The 26513-nt window shown below is 42.8% G+C and overlaps 1 protein-coding gene and 1 long non-coding RNA gene across 2 annotated transcripts in view; one reads left to right on the forward strand and one right to left on the reverse strand.

The window, feature by feature from the left end:
- PRKAR2A (protein kinase cAMP-dependent type II regulatory subunit alpha) overlaps nucleotides 1-26513 on the forward strand; it is a 163157-nt gene that overhangs the window by 84710 nt on the left and 51934 nt on the right. The gene's annotated exons all lie outside the window — the stretch shown is intronic.
- LOC142072665 (uncharacterized) overlaps nucleotides 18212-26513 on the reverse strand; it is a 63690-nt gene continuing 55388 nt past the window's right edge. Inside the window, exons 2-4 of the long non-coding RNA XR_012669173.1 lie at nucleotides 21339-21419; nucleotides 20719-20983; nucleotides 18212-18733 (exon numbers count right to left, since the gene is read on the reverse strand). This is a non-coding gene — a long non-coding RNA (uncharacterized LOC142072665). The remainder of the gene's footprint in view (nucleotides 18734-20718; nucleotides 20984-21338; nucleotides 21420-26513) is intronic.

A 26513-nucleotide genomic window follows, 5' to 3' on the forward strand; every position in this document is an offset into this window, starting at 1 on the left:
TGTATTTGGGGAAGCAGTGACTCTGAAAAAGATTTGGTGTGGGGGTGGCTAATCAGCAGAACATGAGCTCCCAATGTGATGCTGTGGCCAAAAGAGCTAATACGATCCTGGGATGCGGACACAGGAATCATGAGTAGGAGTAGAGAGGTTATTTTACTTCAGTATTTGATACTGGTGTGACCTTTGCTGAGATCCTGTGTCCAGTTCTGGTGTCCATAATTCAAGAAAGAAGTTGAAAAATTGGAGAGGGTTCAGAGAATCATAGAATATAAGGGTTGGAAGGGACCCCAGAAGGTCATCTAGTCCAACCCCCTGCTCGAAGCAGGACAAATTCCCAGTTAAATCATCCCAGCCAGGGCTTTGTCAAGCCTGACCTTAAAAACCTCTAAGGAAGGAGATTCTACCACCTCCCTAGGTAACGCATTCCAGTGTTTCACCACCCTCTTAGTGAAAAAGTTTTTCCTAATATCCAATCTAAACCTCCCCCACTGCAGCTTGAGACCATTACTCCTCGTTCTGTCATCTGATACCATTGAGAACAGTCTAGAGCCATAGGAAGAGCCGCAAGGATGATTAAAAGATTAGAAAATCTGCCTTAGTCTTTGAAGGCACAAACAATGAATTATGTGTTGGATAAGAGAAGTAGCCACTCTGTCACAGCAATATTGTCTGGAGACATCAAATGCATCCATCCACCATCAAGATGATAGAGATCAGACCATAACCAGATTACATGGTGTTTGCTCTTGAGCTCCACAGGGGCACGATGGGGAGCTCAAGAAGCCCCAAGGATAAAGATGTAAGTTAACCTCCCATGATCACAACATATCCTGTTGTAACAAAGGAGGATCTTTCAGTTAATATGGCTGTTTTGAGGGGCATGTGAGAGCTTATCCAGAGAAACTAGGGGATGCAGATCGGAGTTGTCTATCTGCCAAGAAATGTGCCATCGATCCAGAGTGTGGTCCTGTACCTCCTGTTGCTCCTGTTCCTTAGGAAGGTCATATCTGATATACTGTCTGAGAGGCTCAACTATTTCAGAGAAGGAGGCTTTTGGGCTTTTTTGGCAGCATTTTTGGTGAAATTTTGAGATGAAATTGTGAAGTAACCTGTTTTCATAGTTGGCTGTGTGCAGTAATGCAGCCAGAGCCATGCCTTTACGCCTAATTGCCATGGAGCAATGCCAGCCAGGACCGGAAGGCTGGCTATTGAAGTTGTCCAGGTCACGTCAGTGATGATATGAAGGGGAGAGTTGATAGTTGAGTCTGACTTGCCATGATGATGACTGAAGCTCCATTCTGCTGCCCAGTATTCAGTATGTGTAATGATTTAGGGCATAGGTAGATGTCCGTAAAGTAGCTTCACTAATCCTTCATGAGTTGCCAGTAAACCAGCAGAGTAGTCTGACACTTGAGTGGATTTTAGTGCATGTCATCTTGATGTGCTGTCAGAAAGGACAGAGATCAGTCAAGCTTCATCTCCAAAATAAGTAGGGTACAGTTAAAAAGCTATTGGCTAATTGTTTTGAAGGACTTGCAGCTAATCAGTTGGTGAGATGGAAACAGGATGACACTGTCTTTAGTGTGTTTTGTTTAGGTTGCCACTTCGAGAAGTACTTGGCTAAGGTATCAAGATCAGATGAAAGACCGGATTCCAGCTCCTTAAAGCTCCTTCTGCATATTGCCAAGAAGTGTCCACAAACTTAGTTGCAGAGGTTGGGAGGAGGTCAATGCATGCATATATAGATAGTGTGATGGGGCAAGGCCAGATGGCTGTAGAAAAGAAGTGGGAGATAGATAGATATATTAGCTCCAGGCTAAACAAATCCCTGGTACCAGGATAAGTGAAATGGCAGCTGCTCCAGGTCAATTAAGACACCTGGGGCCAATTAAGAACTTTCCAGAAGGCAGGGAGAAGGCTAGGTTGATTGGGACACCTGAAGCCAATCGGGGCTGGCTGAAGCTAGTTAAAAGCCTCCCAGTTAGTCAGGTGGGTGTGCATGTCAGGTGCTGTGGGAGGAAGTTGCGCTGTTGGAGAGACTGAGTAGTACACACCATATCAGGCACAAGGAAGGAGGCCCTGAGGTAAGGGTGAAGTGGAGCTTGAGGAAGTGAGGTCTGCTGTGGGGGAAGTAGCCCAGGGAATTGTACATGTCATGTTTCTAAAAGGTCAGCTACCGTAGCTGATACTATTGGGGTCCCTGGTCTGGAGCCCGGAGTAGAAGGTGGGCCCGGGCTCCTCCTTCTCCTCCCCCCCCACCTTTGCCCCCTGATTAATCACTGAGACTGGGAGGCAACAGAGACTGTGCAAGGAAGGATAACTTCTCCTCACCTCCCTCACTGGCTTATGATGAAAATGGCTCAGTAGACTGTGACCCTTGTTTTTAGAGAGAGAAGGGTTAAGTGCAGGGTCACGGTGAGCTCTGAGGCTAGCGAAATCCTCCAGGAAACGCGGGACCCACAGAGGCAAGAACAGAGCTTTGTCACAATAGATAAATAAAATGTGTGTATATATGCATAGTAAAAACTGTTTTATCCAGCATGGTGGAGGATTGGGGGGTGCCGGGTAAGTGAAAAATGCCGGTTAACTCGGAGGGGGTGCAGAGCTGGGGGTAGGGTCGCAGGAGGGGTTCAGGGCATGGGCTCTAGGAGGGAGTTTGGGTGCAGGAGGGGGCTCGGGGCAGCAGGCTGGGGCATGGGAGGAGGTGTGGGGTGTTGGATCCGGGGGGTGCTCACCTCAGGCGGCTCCCTGCAAGCAGCGACCTGTCCTGGCTGCTTCTAGGTGGAGGTGCTCAGGCTGTTCCCATAGGCCATGGTTTCCAGCCAATAGTAGTGGTGGAGCTAGCGCACAGAGGCAGCGTGGAGAGCTGCCTGCCGTGCCTCCATCTAGAAGCAGCCAGGACAGGTTGCTGCTTGCGGGGAGCTGTACTGTAGTCTGAGTACTTCTTCACAAAATGAAGTTTAAAAGGACATTGTCAAGTTAGCCTGCTCAGAGAGGACTTGAAGCGTATATGGTAATAGTTTTGTAGCTGACTCAAGAAGAGCATTCTGTGTCTGGGTATAGCATGGAAGGAGACACAAACATTTGTGTGAGAAGCTGATAAATGGATGGACGAGGCTGGCATCATTGATGGAATGGAGGGGAAAAGCTAACAGAATGAGGGGTTGTCTACACATACAGCAGGCACAGCTGCAGTGCTTAGTAAAGACTGTTGCTATGCCGAAGGGAGAGCTCCCGTCAGCGCTGGTACTCCACCTCCCCAGAAGGAGGTAGCCATGTTGATGGGAGAAGCACTTCTGTTGACATCGTGCTATCTATATCAGGAGTTTGGTATAATTGTCGCTCAGGAGTGGGGATTTTCCACATCCTTGAGCGACGTAGTTCTACTGACATAAGTCTATAGTGTAGACCCAGCCTGAAAGAAGTACAGAATTTGAAAGAGCCAGCCACAACCTTCATCTTGATGAGGTGAAGGAGGGGAAACATAGTGGAGGGACTTAAAAGTATGTGAGTGAGAGCGTGGTCAGAATACTGGGCAAGAACAGATGATTTTTCATGGCTGTCATGGATGAACTAGAGGGGTATAATGCTGGTGTCAAATGGCCAGAGAGGAATAGCTTGCAGTAATCAAAATGGAACATGAGGGGCTGAATGAGGGTTTTAGTTGTAGGGATAGAAAGAAAGTGATGAATCTTAGAGGTATTTGTGGAGGAAGAAGTGGTGCGACTTGGACATAGCTTGGATGTGCGGGCAATAGAAAAGGAGTCAAAGATAAAGGTCAGGTTATGATGTTGATTGATAAGGAGAAGGGGTGGTGTTGAGAGGGGTTCTGAAGAGGATTAGGAAGGGAAGAAAAGTGCAGTTCTGGCAAAGTTAAGTTTTAACTGATGGTCAGATATCCAAGAGGACATGTTAGAGAGACAAGATAAAATGTAGGACTGAATGAAAGGAGAAAAGTCTAGGAGTCTGTATATGGATTTTTGAGTCAGCAGAGTAGAGATAATAGTTGGAGCCATATGAGTAGAGGAGATTACTCAAAGACCTCTTCGAAGCAGACAGTTTAACTGTTGGGAAACACTTTGTAAGAAGTAGAAGACTTTAGAAGCAGTGAATGAACAGTACTTGTGCACAACAAACTGGGTTATGGAATGCTTCCTGTTTCACAAATACGAACAGCCAAATAACACAATAACATGTTGCATACATAGACCAATTTAAAATGCTAAATTTCCAAGTACTATAATAAATTAAGTGTTTAAAAAGGTATACATTTTATTTGTCCCTTTGCTTCAAGGTGATTCTTAAAGATCAGAGAATAAATTGACTGCATGTCCTCTGCAGTCAGTTTCCTTGGTCATTTGTGTCATGATCTCATCCATCAACAATGGAGAGAAGAACTTTAAAAAACAAGCAGATATGATTGTAAAATGACAAAAAGGTACTGGGAGACGCATGGAAAGAGGAGCTCCCACAGAAATGTTAATATCTGAAACTACTTTAAACTCATTTTAAAAAAATATTTTCAAATTGATGTCCCGTGTAAAAATGTGAAATTTACAGTGGAAGCTAGTGTGCAGACATGGGAAAATGTACTTTGTAATAATTATCATTTTAAACTTTTCTAAAGTACCCAGAAACATTAGTTGAAATCATCCTCTTAGCTGTATGAGGACATAGGACTGGAAGGGACCTCCTGAGTCATCCAGGTCAGTACCCTGCTATCAGCTGCTGGAAATGGCCCACCTTGATTATCTCTACAAAGGTTCCCCCCTCATCCCCCCTTGCTCTCCTGCTGGTAATAGCTCACCTTAAGTGATCACTCTGGTTACAGTGTGTATGGTAACACCCATTGTTTCATGTTTTCTATGTATATAAATCTCCCCACTGTATTTTCCACTGAATGCATCTGATGAAGTGGGCTGTAGCTCATGAAAGCTTATACTCAAATAAATTTGTTAGTCTCTAAGGTGCCACAAGTACTCCTTTTCTTTCTGCTATCACAGGCATCCCTGTCATATGATGCCACTTCTATCCTTCACAAGGAAATAACTCTGTCCAGAGGGGGACACATTACTAAGTATCCCTGTTCAAAATAATCTATATTATAAGTTTCTAGGATTGTTGCTCTGTGTTTTACGAGGCCTGTTGCGTCTGTAGAGTCAGTGTGAAGTGATGAAAACAGCTGCATGTCTCATCAAGGGCTCTTTGCTCAGAGTTTCAGCAGGTTGATTGGTCACTAGGCTCTACGGTCTGTCATCATCCAATTTTTAAATTCTCAGCCATTCTGACTTTATGAATTACACCTATGCAGGGTAAAACGCATGTATTTATGCCATACCAAGAGTTGTAAACCGCTGTGATATCAGAGGTAAGTCAGCCAGTCACGACTCTTACTCTACACTAGTTGTATGATGGAGACTGTGCAGATGGTGGTTTACTTGGCCCAAATGCCAGTTTCTCAAAACCATCCATCCAGCAACACAATCAGCACACACTCTAACTCCAGACACACACAGTTGCTTATGGTAGCACACACCCCTCATTTGCCCTCTGCCCAAATCTGCACAACTCTCCCAGCACAACACAATCCACACACAAATCAACACAACCACCCACGCAACACGACCAGCACATACAGTAACCCCAAATGCACATAGGTCTTCACTGCAGCACATACCCCTTATTCACCACCCACACAAATCAACACAAGATGCCCCAGAACAACTCCTCTTCTCTGGACACAAATCAACATGACCAGCACACACAGTAACCCACAGAGACACACAGCCCCTCACCAAAGCACATACCACTTATTCACTTCCTGCACAAATAACACACATCTTTCAGTACAGCCCCCCTCCCATGTAACTCAACAGAACTCTCCCAGCACATCACACCAGTCACCCACTGTCACTCATACTTACCATAAAACCCTTTACTTAAATTGCAAAGCTGTGGGTCACCACTATTACATTATATAATCACATCTGTGGTGGTGTGACAGCCACATTATAAAATGTATAGCTGTGTGATAAACTGTATTTATCATACTTAGGACCTTATTAAATTCACAATCTTGAATAACGTGTCATGGACCATGAAATCTGGTCTCCCCTGTGAAATCTGGCTATTGTAGGGGGGTTGCCTTATTGCCATCCTTATTTCTGTGCTGGCTTCAGAGCTGACTGGGCAGAGTGCAGTGGCTTCTGGTCAGGTGCCCAGCTCTGAAGGCAATGGCATTGCCAGCAGCAGTGCAGAAGTTCGGGTGGCATGAATTGAGGGGGTTGGCACTTTCAGGGGATCCAGGACCAGCCTTATGGGTGGGCGACCGCCCAGGGCGCTGTGGTTAAGGTCTGCTGCCCCCCACCCCTCTCCACACAGCCAGCCCAAGGCCCCTTTAACTCCTGAGTGCTGGGACCGGAGCTGAGGAGGGGTAGGCTGAAGCGCCCTTGTATGGGTGCTCCCGGGCGGGTCATGTCCATCTCTGGGAACCTCCCCCAGCTGCAGGAAGCTCTGCAGCTGCTGGCTGGGAGCCCAACCCTGAAGGCAGCGCTGCTGCTGGCAGCCGCGCTTGCCTTCAGAGCTGGGCTCCTGTCTAGCAGCCCTTGCTCTCTGGTTGCCCAGCTCTGAAGGCAGTGCTGCCAGCTCCTGCAACTCAGAAGTAAGGATGGCAATACCATGACCTCCTACAGTAGCCTCTGTTGCAACCCCCCCCCCCCATTATCCCCTTTTGGGTTGGGACCCCAATGGTTACAACACTATGAAATTTTGAAATTTAAGATTTTTTTTTAATCCTATGACCATGAAATTTATCAAAATGAACTGTGAATTTGGTAGGGCCCTAATCATGCTGCGTTGACTACCTCATCTACACTCTACTCACTAATCAGTCTCTTCTGAGATGGCTTCCAAAATCCCAAACCTTGCAGCAGTTTTATGTGAGTGTATATGTATTTTAATGTTTTAATATACATCTGATTTAAAACTCACTAGCCATAAAATGGTTTTCTTCTTTCCATAAATGTGGAATTCTTCTCTTTCTCTCTCCCCCTTCAGTTCCTTTGGCTCTAAGCTTATGATGGGCAGTATTCTGTGATAGACCATTGATAGGTTTAAGGTCTGATATTTGGTCTTTCCAATGACATATTTGCACTTGAGTCTTGCCCTGGAAGGTCATGAGATATCATACTGTGATGCTTTCTCAGGGTGCCTAGGACTAAGATTCACCTTGTTACCCCCTGCTTTCAGCAAGATTAAGACTTGCTGATGGTTAACTGGCTGTCAGCTCCTTGATACCGCCAGTCTGTTAACCACCCAAACAATCTCCTCAGGGTTCTGCCAGCTCTTACTTAGACTTGCAGGGTAATAGGCGTACCCCAAGCGCTCTTGAAACGTTACCCTGCAGTGTAAAACCATTAAACCATTAGACACTCTCAGAAATTACCAGGTAAACTTTTGCCAAAGAAACAGTGTACACACCAGCTTGTTTGGCTCAGCTGAGAAGAAGCCCCAATATAACATCACAGCACTGAGATATATTTATAGTGAAAACAATCAGAAGTTTATTACCAAACATAAGATTTAAAAGAGAGTGAATAAGGATAATGATGGAAGCAGAAATGGTTACATATAAAACAAAATATATAACATGCTTCCTAACTTTAACAGATAAAGCCCTTGTTCAAAGTAGTTTGTCACCAAAAACAATATCCCAGTGCCTCAAACCAGCATGGTTGGGATCCTCTTTTTATTAATGCAAAAAGTGCTATCCTTTTTGCTTCCTCAGTGAAGGATGAAAGGATGTCTTTTTTGCCTTCCCCTTACGTTTCCCAAAGCCACTGTTTTGTATCCAGAATCAGGATAACCCCTGTGGCTTATTCCCTCATGTGCTAGTTCCATGTTGCCTTCACATCCTCATGTTGACACTGTATGGAAATGAACTTTCAGTGTTTTGGATGCTTCTTTTACATGTGAACAAAGGCAGACAGGTGAATATACAGCCGTTGTCAAAACCTGCTTGTGAACGCCACTTTGATTCAGACTTTAAAACATTTCCCAGTAGATATAGATAGATATACACAACTCCTTAAATATCATCTTGTACATACATCTTGCAGTGTTTAAGGATGAGTGTGACCTAAGCTTTTAGTAGATATCACACTTGACCCACTTTGGATAAATACCATGAAAGCAAAGTGCTGGGTGTTGTGAGTTTGCCAGGCTTGTCAGGGAGTTACTGTAACAGAATGGTAAACCCTTTGTCAGCTGGCATTGACGGGTACCTTAGATTCACATATACCTTAACATTGTGACAACATTATGTACAGAAAAGCTATCTTAGGTAATTTATAGTCTTCTAAAATTTTAGTTTAAATGTATCTCCCTTTTATGTCCACTTGCTAAAATAGTTTCTCTGTAAACTGTTGCCATACAGCATACATGAAAATTTTATAGGTACTCACTTTGGGTATTTCATGTAACTGGTGAGTTTATTACTCTGAAGTCATGTAACCATCCTAAACTACTCACAGAGCCTTTGTGCCACAACATGCCATCATAAATTGTCTGTGAAGGCTCCTACTTAATATTTTCATCTTGTCCCTGATGGCTCTTGCTCTGCTTGCCATCCATTGATTTCCATATTCCAGTATAAATCACATTTTCCATTTTTCATTCACGATGTGCAATGTTCTGTGAGCAGCAAGTTGCTGCTTGAGTAACTTTCTGTGGGTTTTCAGTTACCTACTTCGTTCTCCAGTTCCTCAGTGGAATGCAAATCTTTGCATTCTTCATCGTCTTTATTTTAGTTCCTTTTCAGTTTTCTTGCTCAGTTAAGTTTCTTTCTGTACATCACAAGTGGTGGTACATTGCTTTTAAAAATGTTTTTGACAGCTAAAAAGGAATTTGCTGTTCATGACACTTGGTACATACAACAGCAGTTTGATTCTTCTCTTCACCTAATCTCTCCCATTGGAATGTTTGTTTAATCTCTCCAACACCTTGTTTATGCTGTAATGTTGAAATGTTTTAAGTCAATGAAAACCTGTGTGCAGACACTTAGTTTGGTTTCAGAGTGGCTTACTCTGGTTTAGCTATAAAACCTGTTACCAGTTGACATAAACAAAACTAAAATATTGCCATTCTTAAACCAAACTAAGAGTATCTTATGGGTTTGCACTGGTTTAACTAAATCAGTTTAAAATCAGAATCTAGGTTAAACTGGAGCGACTTTCTCAAGTAGACAAGTTCTTAGATGTCCATAACTTATTCTGTCCAATCTTGTATTTGTTTTATGTTTATATTGATTATAACTAAGGCTATGATTCTGTCAGAGGTTACAGTTTCCATGACTTTCCGACACCTCTGTGACTTCTTCTGGTGCAGGGCTGGAGCAGCGGCTGCTGGAACAGCTGACCAGCCTCCAGACCTGGGGCAGCTGTCCCCAGCTACTGGAGCAGCGGCTGGAGTTGGGCCAGCCTCTCTGGAGCTGGAGCAACAGTAGTCAGCTCCTGTCACAGGAGCAGCAGAAGGGCTGGAGCAGCTGCAGGCACCGGCAGCTCTCTCTTTGTTTCCCCCCTTCCCCAGAGTATTTTTATAAAAAGTCAGGGACAGATCACAGGTGTCATAAATATAAAGGGAAGGGTAACCACCTTTCTGCATACAGTGCTATAAAATCCCTCCTGGCCAGAGGCAAAACCCTTTCACCTGTAAAGGGTTAAGAAGCTGAGGTAACCTAGCTGGCACCTGACCCAAAATGACCAATGAGAGGACAAGATACTTTCAAATCTGGAGGCGGGGGGGAACAAAGGATTCGTCTGTCTGTGTGAGGCTTTTGCCGGGAACAGATCAAGAATGCAGCCTCACGACTCCTGTTAAGTTAGTAAGTAATCTAGCTAGAAATGCGTTTAATGGCTGGTAAAATAAGCTGTGCTGGATGGTATGTATATTCCTGTTTTTGTGTCTTTTTGTAACTTAAGGTTTTGCCTAGAGGGATTCTCTGTTTTGAATCTGATTACCCTGTAAGGTATTTACCATCCTGATTTTACAGAGGTGATTCTTTTACCTTTTCTTTAATTAAAATTCTTCTTTTAAGAACCTGATTGGTTTTTCATTGTTCTTAAGATCCAAGGGTTTGGGTCTGTGTTCACCTGTAGAAATTGGTGAGGATTCTTATCAAGCCCTCCCCAGGAAAGGGGGTGTAGGGCTTGGGGGGATATTTTTGGGGGGAAGACGTCTCCAAGTGGGCTCTTTCCCTCTTCTTTGTTTAAATGCTTGGTGGTGGCAGCATATGGTTCAAGGACAAGGCAAAGTTTGTACCTTGGGGAAGTTTTTAACCTGAGCTGGTAAGAATAAGTTTAGGGGGGTCTTTCATGCAGGTCCCCACATCTGTACCCTAGAGTTCAGAGTGGGGAAGGAACCTTGACAACAGGTTTCCGTGGATTTTCGTTTATTGGCTGCAACCAGTCACTGACTTTTACTAAAAATACCCATGACAGAATTGTAGCCTTAATTATAACTTTAATTTATACACATTAAATCCACATTCAAACTCTGAAGATCTTCTGTAGGTGGATGAAGAGCATGTGAACTATATTAGTTTCCTGATATACTTTATAACTTCATCTCAGGTCTACTCTCTGGTGGTCAATATAATACAAAATTTTGGGGTCCTGTTGAATTAATCCACACTCCTTCTGGATACCCCAATAATGACAGTAGCCAAAGCCTGCACCCTATTCTCTGAGATGCAGATCTAGCCATAGTGTTAAGTGTTTTCCTCCTCTAACGGTGCCACCTTCCTCTTCTCTCCTCTGCCAACATCTTTTAACCTTAAGTCATTCATGGAAGAAAATCAGGTAACTAATTCAGAATAAATGATGTACTCTCCATACTTTTAATGTACTGGATTATGGGACTGAGAAGATTAACTGAAAATGGAGGTCTGGCTTCTTCTGATATTTTGTGAGTTCTCTTATTTCACCATTTGCAATTTTAATAGAACTACTATTGGTATGGCAACTCCTGGTGAGTGTTTACATGCAAACTGTAATCTGTAAGAGATTTATGTTAGAAATGCAGATTGTTACTAATGGCTTCTCTATTACAAAAATAATCTGATGCATTTGTCATTTTTTGCTGGTCTTCATTGCAGAACTGACATAACTACAAGTGACAATAAATTGTCTTTAAAAATGCTGATATGAGTGCAGAAGCTAAGTGTGTGGGAGAGCAGATGAAAGTAGTGTTGCATTGTATGGCTGGTCTCACGTAAGAAATATGAGTCGTCCATTACATTAATGGAAAGAAGCCCTTTTCCTCTCTTTGGAATACAGAGGCTTCTTTAAAAATTCTTCATGCATAATTAGTGCTTAATAAATAAAAGAATTTACTTTTAGAAATTAGTAAATGTAACTTCAGTTAGTTAATTGATATTGTATAGGTACATTAGATTTCACCTTGAAGTTATATTTAATAATTCCATGATAACAGCTTAGTGATGCTTATATTTCTGATCATACCAAAAAAGGTCAAGTCTAAAGCTGTAGGTACTGATCCTTAATATAAAATATATAACATAAAAGCTACTATTTATAATACCTGACCCAACTAGGATCTATCGTCCCCCACACAATACAAATTAATCACCAGATGGACAAAAAGTACTAACCTGGAAGGATTTAAATTACTGATTTTTTTAGATTTTTTATTGCATTTCTACATTTTAATTCTTGTCCTAAAGAAAGATTTATTCACGTTGGTTGGTTGGTATAAGCATTAAACTGTATTAATTTACAACCAAATATAGCAGGCTTTATACAAAATTTGTAACTCCTTTTAACCAACCAGGAGGATAGCCTGTATCTATACACATTTATTAAGCAATTACGTATCTTAACATCCATTAATGCAGATTCTTACATTTTACTTTTTTATGTAACATATGTAAAATGTGGTAAAATTGTGTTTAAAAATTCTTTTTTTTTAAACTCAGGATTTGTTTCAAGCTGCATTATGATGGTAGTTAAATTCAATAAAAATGTACAAAATAGCATTTTAAAATTGTTAGTTAAATAAAACTACCTTAAATGTACTTGGTACATAAGAAAAAAAAACTTATAAAAAATATGTTTTAATTTAAAACTGATTTATTAGACAAAGCTAGTACTAATTGTAGTTGGTGAATTGATGAATTGTTTCTGGTCACACTGGGCCTTCAGGTGCCTATAAATACCTTTGAAAATTCAGCCTCACAGCCTTCAGGTTTAGAATGATTAGATCTCATCCTCTCCCATCTGGTTCTCATTCATAGATTATAAGAGAAAAACAAGCTTTCCCGCTCTTTCAGCTCCCAGTTTCTTAATTTTGAATGAGTTTTTCCAAATGAAAACAAATATTCTCTCTGCACCTGCTGCTAACTGAAACCAAAAGTGATGAAGGGAAAAGCTTTTCTGCGTAACAAACTGAAAATATTTACATGTGGAAAATTTGCTTCAGTATGAAAATAATATACATAATGCATTACATAGCGACATTCATAAAAATGTGAGTAGACCTCAAAAATTAGATGTCTTCCCTCCCTCCCCATTTCTGTATGTAATTTTAAAAGCAGCTCTGTTTAACTCATTAAATTTGAGGGCTCATTAATAGAGCATTTTTTATTTAAATAATTTGAAGAGATAATAGTAATTTTAGCTCTGAACGTCGGTTGTCATAATTTCAAGTTTAATTTTAAACAGATTTATTTTATCCACCCTGAAAAGTACTCTGTGCCCCTACAGAAACTTCAACCAGCCTTTAGCAAAAGCAGAGAAAACAGATAAAAGCACGAATGTATCTGCTGATCACAATTACGGTAATATTACATGGCGAGAGAGGCCTCAAGAAGATCCCAACCATCTAGGACTTCAGTATTAGATCCCCCTTTTAAGGCTGGATATAGAAAAAAATATTTTCCTTGAAACGGTCTCTCATAGTAACTGTTTTGAGATCTTGGTATGCTTCCATTTCTGTGGTAACTTGAGCTTTTCTTTACAGTTTTTCTGTGGATAATGCATGTAACAGAAAGGTGCTTTTAATTTAAGAGGACTAGAATCTATACAAAATGTTTCTTGTCGATATTGCAGGGTATATGGTTAATCATATTAGGAACCTTCTGTACTTCTGACAGAATTGATATGGCCCGCATATTTTTGTGCCCCCATGCAGAAAAGCACAAAAGAATATATTTGTAAATGAAAAAAGGTTAAAAAGTGAGGTGGTAAAATTTGCAGATGATGCAAAACTACTCAAGATAGTTAAGTCCCAGGCAGACTGTGAAGAGCTACAAAAGGATCTCTCAAAACTCGGTGACTGGGCAACAAAATGGCAGAGAAATTCAATGTTGATGAATGCAAAGTAATGCACATTGGAAAACATAATCCCAACTATACATATAAAATGATGGGGTCTAAATTAGCTGTTACAACTCAAGAAAGATCTTGGAGTCATTGTGGGTAGTAAAACATTCATTCAATGTGCAGCGGCAGCCAAAAAATCAAACACAATCTTGGAAATCATTAAGAAAGAGATAATAAGACAGAAAATATCATATTGCCTCTATATAAATCCATGGTACACCCACATTTTGAATACTGAGTGCAGGTGTGGTTGCCCCATCTCAAAAAAGATATATTGGAACTAGAAAAGATTCAGAAAAGGGCAACAAAAAAGATTAGGGGTGTGGTATGGCTGCCATATGAGGAGAGATTAATAAGACTGGGACTTTTCAGGTTGGAAAAGAGAGGACTAAGGGGGGATATGATAGAGGTCTATAAAATCACTACGGGTGTGGAGAAAGTAAATGAGGAAGTGTTGTTTACTCCTCAGAACACAAGGACTAGGGGCCACCAAATGAAATTAATAATAGGCAGCAGGTTTAAAACAAACAAACGGAAATATTGTTTCACACTCCCCACAGTCAACCTGTGGAACTCCTTGCAGTAGGATGTTGTGAAGGGCAAGACTAGAACAGGGTTAAAAAAAGAACTAGATAAGTTCATGGAGGATAGGTCCATCAATGGCCATTAGCCAGGATGTACAGGGATGGTGTCCCTAGCCTCTGTTTGCCAGAAGCTGGGGATGGGTGATGGGATGGATCACTTGATGTTTGCTGTTCTGTTCATTCCGCTGGGGCACCTGGCATTGGTCACTGTCGGAAGACAGGATACTGGGCTAGATGGACCTTTGGTCTGACCTAGTATGGCTGTTCTTATGTAAACCCAGTTTTAGGTCTATTTTGACACAGGTATGAAGCCATCTTTACTTACAGGCAGCGCTGTCTCAAAGTTCTTGAAAGTAATTTTCTAAAACGATTATTAGTTCACGAAGGCCTTCTAGGACTTGGACCAGCATTTCCCAAGTGGTTGATCCTGGGAAGAATTTTTGTGGTTGTTTTGTCACTATCCCCTTTCCCCTACCATCACCTCTACATGCCCTGGAAGCACTCCCCCAATGGGGCCAAGCACAGTGTTGGGGAAGAGGGATGGTTTGAGCCAGGTCTTCTGTTTGAGAAGGCTCCCATTGCAACCTGGTGCACCAAGTCACAGCGCCACTCAGGTTTGTCGTCATGGTGGAGGGGTGGCCAGGACAAATTTAATTGAGTGGCACTGTGACACCCAGAGCGGGGGACTGGGCCCAGGTCCAAGGACGCAAGCTGCTGCTGTAGAGTGACTGTGGGGTGGGCACCAGGACGTCCCCAGCTTGCGGAGGCTAAAAGGGGAGGGGGGCTGGGCTAGGAGAGCAAACGGGGTTGGGAGCTAGGCTGAGGTAGATGGGACAAGAGGGAACAGGAGGCTGGGGAAAGGTGCTAGCAGTGTGAAAAGCACATAATTCTGTGTTTGCATTCGAATCAAAAACATTTTAAAAGAGTAGTTATTGTGTGTGTCTCCACAAAAGACAAAATGCAGTTGGTGAGTGGACTTAGTAAAAAGCTTGGGAATCGCTGACTTAGACATCCTTCAAGCTACTGTCATGATAGATGACAGAAAGGTGTAGGTAATTTTCAACACTAAATGTACTGCTGCTTTCTCTTTTGCATTTTAATTCAAAAGCCTTTTTATGCACTACTTCTAGGGTGCTGGTTCTTCTTTCATGTAATACATTCCTTTGTCTTTGCAATTCACGTGTTACAGATACAGGTACAAAAGTGCAGGGATTTCTCTGTTTGGGCATTGAGAGAGAGGATTTCCTATTTCCAGGAGGGAGAATACTCTGGCTGCTTTGTGTTCATCAGCTAAATAATTTCTGTTAACTGCTTGCATTTAAAAATCTGCATGTAAGAGACACAAGCTGATCTTGGAAGCACAGATTTACTGATTAATTTCTTGGAATCTTAGAGTCTTGAGTACCGTACAAAAAAGGCTAAATGTAAAATTAAACATTTCTCCCTGATGTTTGTAACCAAGATAAAGTATTATTTATTTTTAGTGCTCAGTTGCTGGTTTAATCTGAATCAGTTACACATATCTTGTGATTATGAAATTGGATAAAACATTGCAAATAAGGCAGAAGGCTCATTTTTAATTATGTTGTAAAGCAGGGTATGCTGAAATAGCAGTAGCTCATGTTTTCCAGTAGACCTTTTTTTATGGACAGCTATGTCATCAGTGAGGCTCTCTTAGAAAGCTGCCTCACAGTGGAGTGTTTGGAATAGGATCAACAGTATGTTTACATTCTGTTTTTCTTTCCTGTTTTTTCTGGAGCTGGGAAAAGCAAACCTATATACAAGCCTTGTTTTAATCTCTCAGGACACATACAACATATATAATACAAATGACTTACTAACTGTTATTTAAGATTTTGTTTAAAAGGTCATTCAGAGAATTGAAGCAAAAATTAAGTAGCAAATATGAATTACTGTTCAAACATTAATTGTGATAGTCAAAATCAAGGCATTACCCATATTCGAATGTGAGCTCCTTCTACACTGCTTCCACATAAAGTTACATTGTTTTTAATAAATTCTGTAGCATGATGTAATTTATTTTGTGCAAAGTACTCTGCTTCTGTGTTACTTTAACATCCAGAGCAGTTCAGGATCTAATGGGATGCCCAGATTTACTGGTGTGAGTACAGAACTGGGAGCCAGAAGCATAGGAGTTGTAGAATCATAGAATGTCAGGGTTGGAAGGGACCTCAGGAGGTCATCTAGCCCAACCCCTGCTCAAAGCAGGACCAATCCCCAACTAAATCATCCCAGCCAGGGCTTTGTCAAGCCTGACCTTAAAAACTTCTAAGGAAGGAGATTCCACCACCTCCTTAGGTAAAGCATTCCAGTGTTTCACCACCCTCCTAGTGAAAAAGTTTTTCCTAATATCCAACCTAAACCTCCCCCACTGCAACTTGAGACCATTAGTCCTCGTTCTGTCATCTGCTGCCACTGAGAACAGTCTAGATCCATCCTCTTTGGAACACCCTTTCAGGTAGTTGAAAGCAGCTATCAAATCACCCCTCATTCTTCTCTTCCGCAGACTAAACAATCCCAGTTCCCTCAGCCTCTCCTCATATGTCATGTGTTCCAGTCCCCTAATCGGTTTTGTTGCCCTCCGCTGGACGTTTTCCAATTTATCCACATCCTTCTTGTAGTGTGGGGCCCAAAACTGGAAACAATACTCCAGATGAGGCCTCACCAATGTCAAATAGAGGGGAATGATCATGTCCCTCAATCTGCTGGCAATGCCCCTACATATACATCCCAAAATGCCATTGGCCTTCTTGGCAACAAGGGCACACTGTTGACTCATATCCAGCTTCTTGTCCACTGTAACCCCTAGGTCCTTTTCTGCACAACTGCTGCCTAATCATTCGGTCTCTAGTCTGTAGCGGTGCATGGGATTCTTCCGTCCTAAGTGCAGGACTCTGCACTTGTCCTTGTTGAACCTCATCAGATTTCTTTTGGCCCAATTCTCTAATTTGTCTAGGTTCCTCTGTATCCTATTCCTACCTCCAGCGTATCTACCTCTCCTCCCAGTTTAGTGTCATCCGCAAACTTGCTGAGGGTGCAATCCACCCCATCTTCCATATCATTAATGAAGATATTGAACAAAACCGGCCCGAGGACCGACCCTTGGAGCACTCCACTTGATACCGGCTGCCAACTAGACATGGAGCCATTGATCACTACCCGTTGAGCCCGACAATGTAGCCAGCTTTCTATCCACCTTAAAGTCCATTCATCCAGCCCATACTACTTTAATTTACTGGCAAGAATACTGTGGGAGACCGTGTCAAAAGCTTTGCTAAAGTCAAGGAACAACACGTCCACCGCTTTCCCCTCATCCACAGAGCCAGTTATCTTGTCATAGAAGGCAATTAGATGAGTCAGGCATGACTTGCCCTTGGTGAATCCATGCTGACTGTTCCTGATCACTTTCCTCTCCTCCAAGTGCTTCAGAATTGATTCCTTGAGGATCTGCTCCATGATTTTTCCAGGGACTGAGGTGAGGCTGTGTCAAGGTTCCTCCCCCACTCTGAACTCTAGGGTACAGGTGTGGGGACCTGCATGAAAAACCTCCTAAGCTTATCTTTACCAGCTTAGGTCAAAACTTCCCCAAGGTACAAAATATTCCACCCGTTGTCCTTGGACTGGCCGCTACCACCACCAAACTAATACTGGTTACTGGGGAAGAGCTGTTTGGACGCGTCCTTCCCCCCAAAATACTTCCCAAAACCTTGCACCCCACTTCCTGGACAAGGTTTGGTAAAAGGCCTCACCAATTTGCCTAGGTGACTACAGACCCAGACCCTTGGATCTTAAGAACAATGAACAATCCTCCCAACACTTGCACCCCCCCTTTCCTGGGAAATGTTGGATAAAAAGCCTCACCAATTTGCATAGGTGACCACAGACCCAAACCCTTGGATCTGAGAACAATGAAAAAGCATTCAGTTTCTTACAAGAAGACTTTTAATAAAAATAGAAGTAAATAGAAATAAAGAAATCCCCCCTGTAAAATCAGGATGGTAGATATCTTACAGGGTAATTAGATTCCAAAACATAGAGAACCCCTCTAGGCAAAACCTTAAGTTACACAAAAGATACACAGACAGAAATAGTTATTCTATTCAGCACAATTCTTTTCTCAGCCATTTAAAGAAATCATAATCTAACACATACCTAGCTAGATTACTTACTAAAAGTTCTAAGACTCCATTCCTGGTCTATCCCCGACAAAGACCAGCATATAGACAGACACACAGACCCTTTGTTTCTCTCCCTCCTCCCAGCTTTTGAAAGTATCTTGTCTCCTCATTGGTCATTTTGGTCAGGTGCCAGCGAGGTTACCTTTAGCTTCTTAACCCTTTACAGGTGAGAGGAGCTTTCCCCTGGCCAGGAAGGATTTCAAAGGGGTTTACCCTTCCCTTTATATTTATGACAGGCTGACTGGCCTGTAGTTTCCAAGATCCTCCTTCTTCCCTTTTTTAAAGATAGGCACTACATTAGCCTTTTTCCAGTCGTCCGGGACCTCCCCCGATCGCCATGAGTTTTCAAAGATAATGGCCAATGGCTTTGCAATCACATCTGTCAACTTCTTTAGCACTCTCAGATGCATCGCATCCAGCCCCATGGACTTGTGCTCGTCCAGCTTTTCTAAATAGTCCTGAACCACTTCTTTCTTCACAGAGGGCTGGTCACCTCCTCCCCTTGCTGTGCTGCCCAGTGCAGCAGTCTGGGAGCTGACCTTGTTCGTGAAGACTGGCAAAAGAAGCATTGAGTACATTAGCTTTTTCCACATCCTCTGTCACTAGGTTGCCTCCCTCATTCAGTAAGGGGCCCACACTTTCCTTGACTTTCTTCTTGTTGCTAACATACCTGAAGAAACCCTTCTTGTTATTCTTAACATCCCTTGCTAGCTGCAACTCCAGGTGTGATTTGGCCTTCCTGATTTCACTCCTGCATACCTGAGCAATATTTTTATACTCTTCCCTGCTCATTTGTCCAATCTTCCACTTCTTGTAAGCTTCTTTTTTGTGTTTAAGATCAGCAAGGATTTCACTGTTAAGCCAAACTGGATGCCTGCCATATTTACTATTCTTTCTACACATCGGGATGGTTTGTCCCTGTAACCTCAATAAGGATTCTTTAAAGTACAGCCAGCTCTGCTGAACTCCTTTCCCCCTCATGTTATTCTCCCAGGGGATCCTGCCCATCAGTTCCCTGAGGGAGTCAAAGTCTGCTTTTCTGAAGTCCAGGGTCCGTATTCTGCTGCTCTCCTTTCTTCCTTGTGTCAGGATCCTGAACTTGACCGTCTCATGGTCACTGTCTCCCAGGTTCCCATCCACTTTAGCTTCCCCTACTAATTCTTCCCGGTTTGTGAATAGCAGGTCAAGAAGAGCTCTGCCCCTATTTGGTTCCTCCAGCACTTGCACCAGGAAATTGTCCCCTACACTTTCCAAAAACTTCCTGGATTGTCTGTGCACCGCTGTATCTGCTCTCCCAGCAGATATCAGGGTGATTGAAGTCTCCCATAAGAACGAAGGCCTGCGATCTAGTAACTTCTGTTAGTTGCTGGAAGAAAGCCTCGTCCACCTCATCCCCCTGGTCCGGTTGTCTATAGCAGACTCCCACCACGACATCACCCTTGTTACTCACGCTTCTAACCTTAATCCAGAGACACTCGGGTTTTTCTGCAGTTTCATACCGGAGCTCTGAGCAGTCATACTGCTCTCTTACATACAATGCAACTCCCGCACCTTTTCTGCCCTGCCTGTCCTTCCTGAACAGTTTATATCCATCCATGACAGTACCCAGTCATGTGAGTTATCCCACCAGGTCTCTGTTATTCCAATCACATCCTAATTCCTTGACTGTGCTAGGACTTCCAGTTCTCCCTGCTTGTTTCCCAGGCTTCTTGCATTTGTGTATAGGCACTTGAGAGAACTTGCTGTTTGTCCTGCTTTCTTAGTATGAGGCAGGAGCCCTCCCCTTTCATGCTGTCCTGCTCGTGCTTCCTCCTGGTATCCCATGTCCCCACTTACCTCAGAGCTTTGGTCTCCTTCCCCCAGTGAACCTAGTTTAAAGCCCTCCTCACTAGGTTAGCCAGCCTGCTTGCCAAGATGCTCTTCCTTCTCTTCGTTAGGTGGAGCCCATCTCTGCCTAGCACTCCTCCCTCTTGGAACACCATCCCATGGTCAAGGAATCCAAAGCCTTCTCTCCGACACCACCTGCGTAGCCATTCGTTGACTTCCACGATTCGACAGTCTCTACCCAGGCCTTTTCCTTCCACGGGGAGGATGGACGAGAACACCACTTGCGCCTCAAACTCCTTTATCCTTCTTCCCAGAGCCACGTAGTCCGCAGCAATCCGCTCAAGGTCATTCTTGGCAGTATCATTGGTGTCCACATGGAGAAGCAGGAAGGGGTAGCAATTCGGGGGCTTGATGAGTCTCGGCAGTCTCTCCATCACATCATGAATCCTAGCTCCTGGCAAGCAGCAGACTTCTTGGTTTTCCCTGTCGGGGTGGCAGATAGATGACTCAGTCCCCCTGAGGAGAGAGTCCCAGACCACCACCACCCACCTCCTCCTCTTGGGAGCGGTGGTCATGGAAACCCCATCCCTAGGACAGTGCATCTCCTGCCTTCCAATTGGTGGAGTCTCCTTCTGTTCCCTTCCCTCAGATGTATCATCTAGTCCACTCTGCATTAGTACCTGTGGAGAGAACATGAAAATGGTTGCTTACCTGTATCTGTGCTGCTGGTACATGGACGCTCCCCTTTCTTCTTCTGGAGGTCACATGCTGCCAGATTTTTTCACTGTCCTCCTGTCCCTGCTGCGCAGCCTGCTCTGAATCTTCAGAACATTGTGCCCGTAGAAGCATATCCTGACGTCTGTCCAGGAAATCTTCTTATACAACGCAGGGTCGATACTTGTTTCTCCAGACCTTGAACCTTCTCTTCCAATATGGAGACCAGCTTGCACTTTGTACAGACAAAGTCACTTCTGTCCTGTGGAAGAAAGATAAACATGGCACATCCAGTGCAGGTCACAACAGCTGAACGCTCCCCATCCATATTACGAGCTTCCTCAGGAGTTGTAGTAACTACTCAGAGAAGCTGGGAAGATGTAAGCCTCAGTGGGCTCTCCCTGGGCGAACTCCCAGGCAAACTCCCTCTGTTAGCATCTCTGCTGTTCAGCCGCTCAGCTGGTTCTCAGCTGACTGGCTTTTTGTAACAGCAGGCCCACTCAAGGCTCACTTGGAACAAAGCACTCGCAATTCACACTTTTCAAACAAACAAACAACCAATCAAGCACAGGGTCAAACTGTCCAACTGTCCCCACAACAGACACTCAGATACTCACCAACACAGCCTCCCTAATCCTGGTTCAGTTGCAAGATGACCTTGGGGAAATTACTTAACCTCTCTGTGCGTCAGCCTTCATCTGTAAAATGGAGAAACATCCTTCACAGTGTTCTAAGGTTTATTGATTGTTACAATGTGCTTTGAAGATGGAATGCTATGTAAATGCTAGGCATTTGTTTTCAAATTAACCAAAACTAGTTTGTCTGTAATACCAAATTGTGTGTGTGCGCGTGGTATAATGTATACCTCTCTATCACCACAAGGATCTATTCATTTTTATTCAAAGAGATCCTTCACTGCAAAAGGAAGTAGTGAGTGGCTGTGTGGATTTATTCATTCTTTGGCACCTGGCTTCTCTGACAAGGAGTTAAAAATCAAGCCTTCCTATATGCAGTTTTTTTTTAATGTAACATTTCTGAATAGTAGAATGATTAAACAGGTTTATTGTCTCTGAAGACTGGAAGCGCAGGCATTACCTCTCTGTGGACTGAGGGAAATCTTAAAAATTAGACCAGCTTCTTCCAACTTGGATCATAAATGTCTTTTTATGATAGATTATATCAAATCTTTTTAAGACTAAGGACGGCGGAGAAGTAACTGCAATGAAATATCCAGGTAGGAGTACAATTTTTAGAGAAGTTGTAGTTTTCTAAGCAGAGTGCAGCCTTCCGTCCAGCTCTTCAGCGTGTTCTGCTTCTTCAGACTGAGTCAGCTGAACTCTTGCCCAGACAAACTCTTGGCCAAGCTGGGGTTCTCATGGTTCATAGCTATGCTAAAGGAGATGCCAATGGGGCTGACAGTGAACGTGCTTCAGGGAAGAAAGCAAGCACTACAGCCAGTGTGAATGAAAAGGATCTTGCAGAGTTATGAATGGCAGCTGTTGATGGGAAAAGTTCAGAACTGCATTATGCTGTGGTGGATTAGGTTGGTTTGTTAAATTTTAAGTGTCCTTCATTTTTTGCATTCAGACTTTTGATTCTACTGGTGTTAGTATAACAGATCTCCTTGCTTGGTAATAGCTCTGTCATTTAACCTTTACAATGAGACCTCACTGTAATTTTAATTTAGATTATCACCCAGACCACCAATGTTTTGGTACTGTCGCCTCACAAACCGGATCGAGGACTTCAATAGCTCAGACATAGGTGAGAGGTTTTTCGCAGGAGTGGGTGGGTGAGATTCTGTGGCCTGCGTTGTGCAGGAGGTCGGACTAGATGATCATAATGGTCCCTTCTGACCTTAGTATCTATGAAAGAAGCCTTTTTCCATTGGATGTATACTACTACAAGGGACACAAGTCAAAAAATCACACATTTTGAAAACCAAATTTCTTTATCACCTCAAATCTCTAAAAGTGAACATTTGAAAAATTGTCAGGTTGATAAAAGGTGTCTTGGGACCAACAACGTATAAGATATTAGTTAAACCCTTGTTTTACTCATGTTAAGTTGTTGCTGGCTTACACCCAGTGTAAGAACCATCATTAAAACTTGTTAAATTTTTACTAAACTCACAGAAAAACAATATCTAACTATAAAATGATGGGATCTAAATTAGCTGTTATCACTCAAGAAAGAGATCTTGGAGTTGTGGATAGTTTTCTGAAAACGTCCACTGAATGTGCAGCGGCATTCACAATATTGCGTGCAGATGTGTTGGGGATTGGTCATTAGTTGGGGATTGGTCCTGCTTACTTGGGGATTGGCCCTGCTTTGAGCAGGGGGTTGGACTAGATGACCTCCTGAGGTCCCTTCCAACCCTGATATTCTATGATTCTGTGTGGTTGCCCCATCTCAAAAAAGATGTATTGCACTAGAAAAGGTTCAGAAAAGGGCAACAAAAAGGATTAGGGGTATGGTATGGCTGCCATATGCGGAGAGATTAGTAAGACTGGGACTTTTCAGGTTGGAAAAGAGAGGACTAAGGGGGGATATGATAGAGGTCTATAAAATCACTACGGGTGTGGAGAAAGTAAATAATGGAAGTGTTATTTAGCCCTTCTCATAACACAAAGAACTAGAGGTCACCAAGTGAAATCAATAGGCAGTAGGTTTAAACAAAAGGAAGTATTTCTTCACACAAAGCACAGTTAACGTGTGGAATTCTTTGCCAGAGGATATTGTGAAGACCAAGATGCTAACAGGATTTAAAAAAAGAACTAGATAAGTTCAAGGGGGATAGGTCTATCAATGGCTATTAGCCAGGATGGGCAGGGATGGTGTCCCTAGCCTCTATTTGCCAGAAGCTGGGAATGGGTGACAGGGGATGGATCACTTGATTACCTGTTCTGTTCATTACCTCTGGGGCACCTGGCACTGGCCACTGTCGGAAGACAGGATACTGGGCTAGATGGACCTTTGGTCTGACCCAGTATGGCCATTCTTATGTTCTTCATAGCTCTAAGTGATTTATTCAGTGTAAAGGTGCCAGATTTCAGTTTTGATTTGCTGTTCATAAATTACTTTTATCATTTGCCTTCCATCAGAAAATTCCCTGTTTGGTCCCTAGGGGAACTTAATCTTAGTATTTTTAATACTATACTATATTTAACATGTCTTTTTAATTTAACCTGTGGGTAGGTTAACCTGTGTTTATGGCTCTTTATTGTATTTTACTTGCCTTTTAAAAGACAACATAAGATAGTCATGTGATAAAGCACCATATAAATGTTTTGGATTACTGTATACCTGAAATTGCAGTTGGAGGAAAAGATATAATTCTGTAAATGTTTCCTATGGAGAAATTATCATTATCCTAGACTGTTTGAAAAGCAGGACCCAGGGTTGGCCCTTCAGGTTGCACTCATCACATCACTGAAAAGATTTAAAATAAAGTAGAGGGAGTGAGTGATAGAGATTATGGCAATAAAATATAGCCTCTGGTGCCAGCATGGGTCGAACTATTGCCGTTTTTTTTGATATGCTGTAATGGGAATTTTGACACAGGCAAGATCATGTTATGAGTAGTCGTCCAGTTATTCATTTCCCCAGTATTTCACAGTCTTATTAAAATTGAAAGACAGTAATGAGAGCCAGAGGCACCAAACACATGGGCACTTCATAAGATCTACAAAGCAACTCTGCTAATGCAGCCCTTTTGGTCCTGAGCAGAGACTGAGTTTTCCAAATTAGGCTAAGCAGTCGTTTTTCTGATCTCTGTTTTCACTTGTTTTCTACTGTAAATTGAATGTGAACCAGGGGTTCCAGAATTGAAAATCAAAACACATTTTCTCCTTTGCCACTTAAATACCTCTGACTTCTAGATTTTCTTCTTGGGCTTGATTTATTTGTGAGAGATAGTCAGCATTCTGAAAGACGGTGTTTTCTGTTTTTTTTTTTTTTGTTTGTTTTCAGTTTGTATCACTGAAGTGTTTAAAAAAAATTACTCATACTAAAAACACTAGTCCCTAATTTTAATCTATAAACGAAGGCTGTAGCTACTCTGAAAATTTAAAAGAAGAGATAAGAACATCAAGATTCTTGTTATGCCTATTAGGAAATAAAGTTATTAACCTGTTTTAGAATCTTAGCGGAGAAAGGAAATGGTTGGAGTCATTGCTGAACGGAGAAAGGGGGCATGGTGGTGGAATCAACTGTCATTGAATGTTGGAGAGAAGGGATCTGGTGGTTAACTGTTGGGTGTTACTGGCTTTCTAGAATCTAGTAACTTTTGGAAAATGGGCAGGGCATCTGATAAACGGTTTCTCTACAGAGCTGGCTAGCTCATGTTATTTTGTAGTCTTCAGTGTTAGAATGAGAAGCAACTACATAGGGAATCTGACTGTGGTAAATGTGAAAATTGTTGTTCAGGAGTGCAAACGAGTGATTGTGGTTAGTGATTACCAATATCAACTTATAAATTTATCAGGGTTAACATGCCCAAAGTTGAAGGAAATGGTAGAAAACAAATAATCAGATGAACTGAAGGTAACGTAAACAGGATTCTTCCAATGTAAAATGTAAATGTTAATGTAACCCAAGCTGGACCGACATAGTGGTTTGAGTCTGCCACTGGCTTTGAGCTAACTGACCTGAGTGCCTCAGCTTAGGCAACAGAGACTCATGGTTTTAGATCCAGAAGTTCTGGGTTCATCCCTGCTGCTGCTGACCCTGACCCAGAATAACTAGAGAGACAGAATTTGTGCTCATCTCAAAAATGCAGGAAATCATTTTCTTTGGATTCATCAGGACCAAACGTGCCACTGAACAAAGATTTCATTACTGAGAAGCAGAACACTGAGCTTCCTCATATAAATGAGGGTTTCAGCTCTGCTGCTCCAAGAAGGTGGGGGAGGAGCTTGGGATTTCAGCCCTGCCACTCCTGGCTGCAGTAGGGGGAGGGGGAGCTTGGGGCTCAGGCCCCCCTTGCTCCTGGCTTCAGTGGGGGGCGGGGGAGATCAGGGTTTCAGCCCTCTCCCTGCTTCAGTCCCATGGGGGCAGGGGGAGCACCAAGGCTTGGGACTTCAGCCTTGCACCCTTCGCTGCTTGGGGCACTGGGTTTCAGTAGCGGGACTCTGCAACCCCCCTGAAAGGGCTCGCAGACCCCAGGAGCCATGGACCCCTGGTTGAGAACTGCTAGCTTAGCTGTAAGAGATATTATGGGACAGAGCCCGCCTATTGTGCTGATAGGTGCATGAGACACAGAAATAGTCTGTGCCCAAGGAGAAATGGGGCTCTACAGGAGACATTGGGAAGGAATACAGTTCTGGGGTCCAGGCTGTTTGCATGGTATAAAACGGACTCTGGGAGGGGGAGAGTGCATGTGATTCTACATATCCACCGTGGATACTTACGCATCTGAGTAGTTATTAGTGTTAATGCATATTTAAAAGTTGAGAAATTCTCTACCACCCCCCACCCAAAAAAACCCTGAACTTTAATATGGATAGATCCCATATTCCCCCCTTCCTCTCCAAGACAGACCATAAAAAGCAAATAAGTCATTCAACAACCCATCTATACTCCACGAATCCGTTCCCCTTTTCAATCCTGCCTACCTGCTTTCCATGACTCACAGCCCACATCTTCATTCTCTGATCCTAAGCCAGCATCTTATAGCCTTAACGGAGACCATATTTATTGGTTATATTTTGTGTTTTGTTTGTTAATAAAGGGTTTGTGTGAATTGATAGATGATGTCTGTAGTTCTGAAATGTATTGTATGTGAGTGAGGG

The sequence above is a fragment of the Caretta caretta genome, chromosome 7 (assembly GCF_965140235.1).
Source record: "Caretta caretta isolate rCarCar2 chromosome 7, rCarCar1.hap1, whole genome shotgun sequence".
Taxonomy (NCBI): Eukaryota; Metazoa; Chordata; order Testudines; family Cheloniidae; genus Caretta; species Caretta caretta.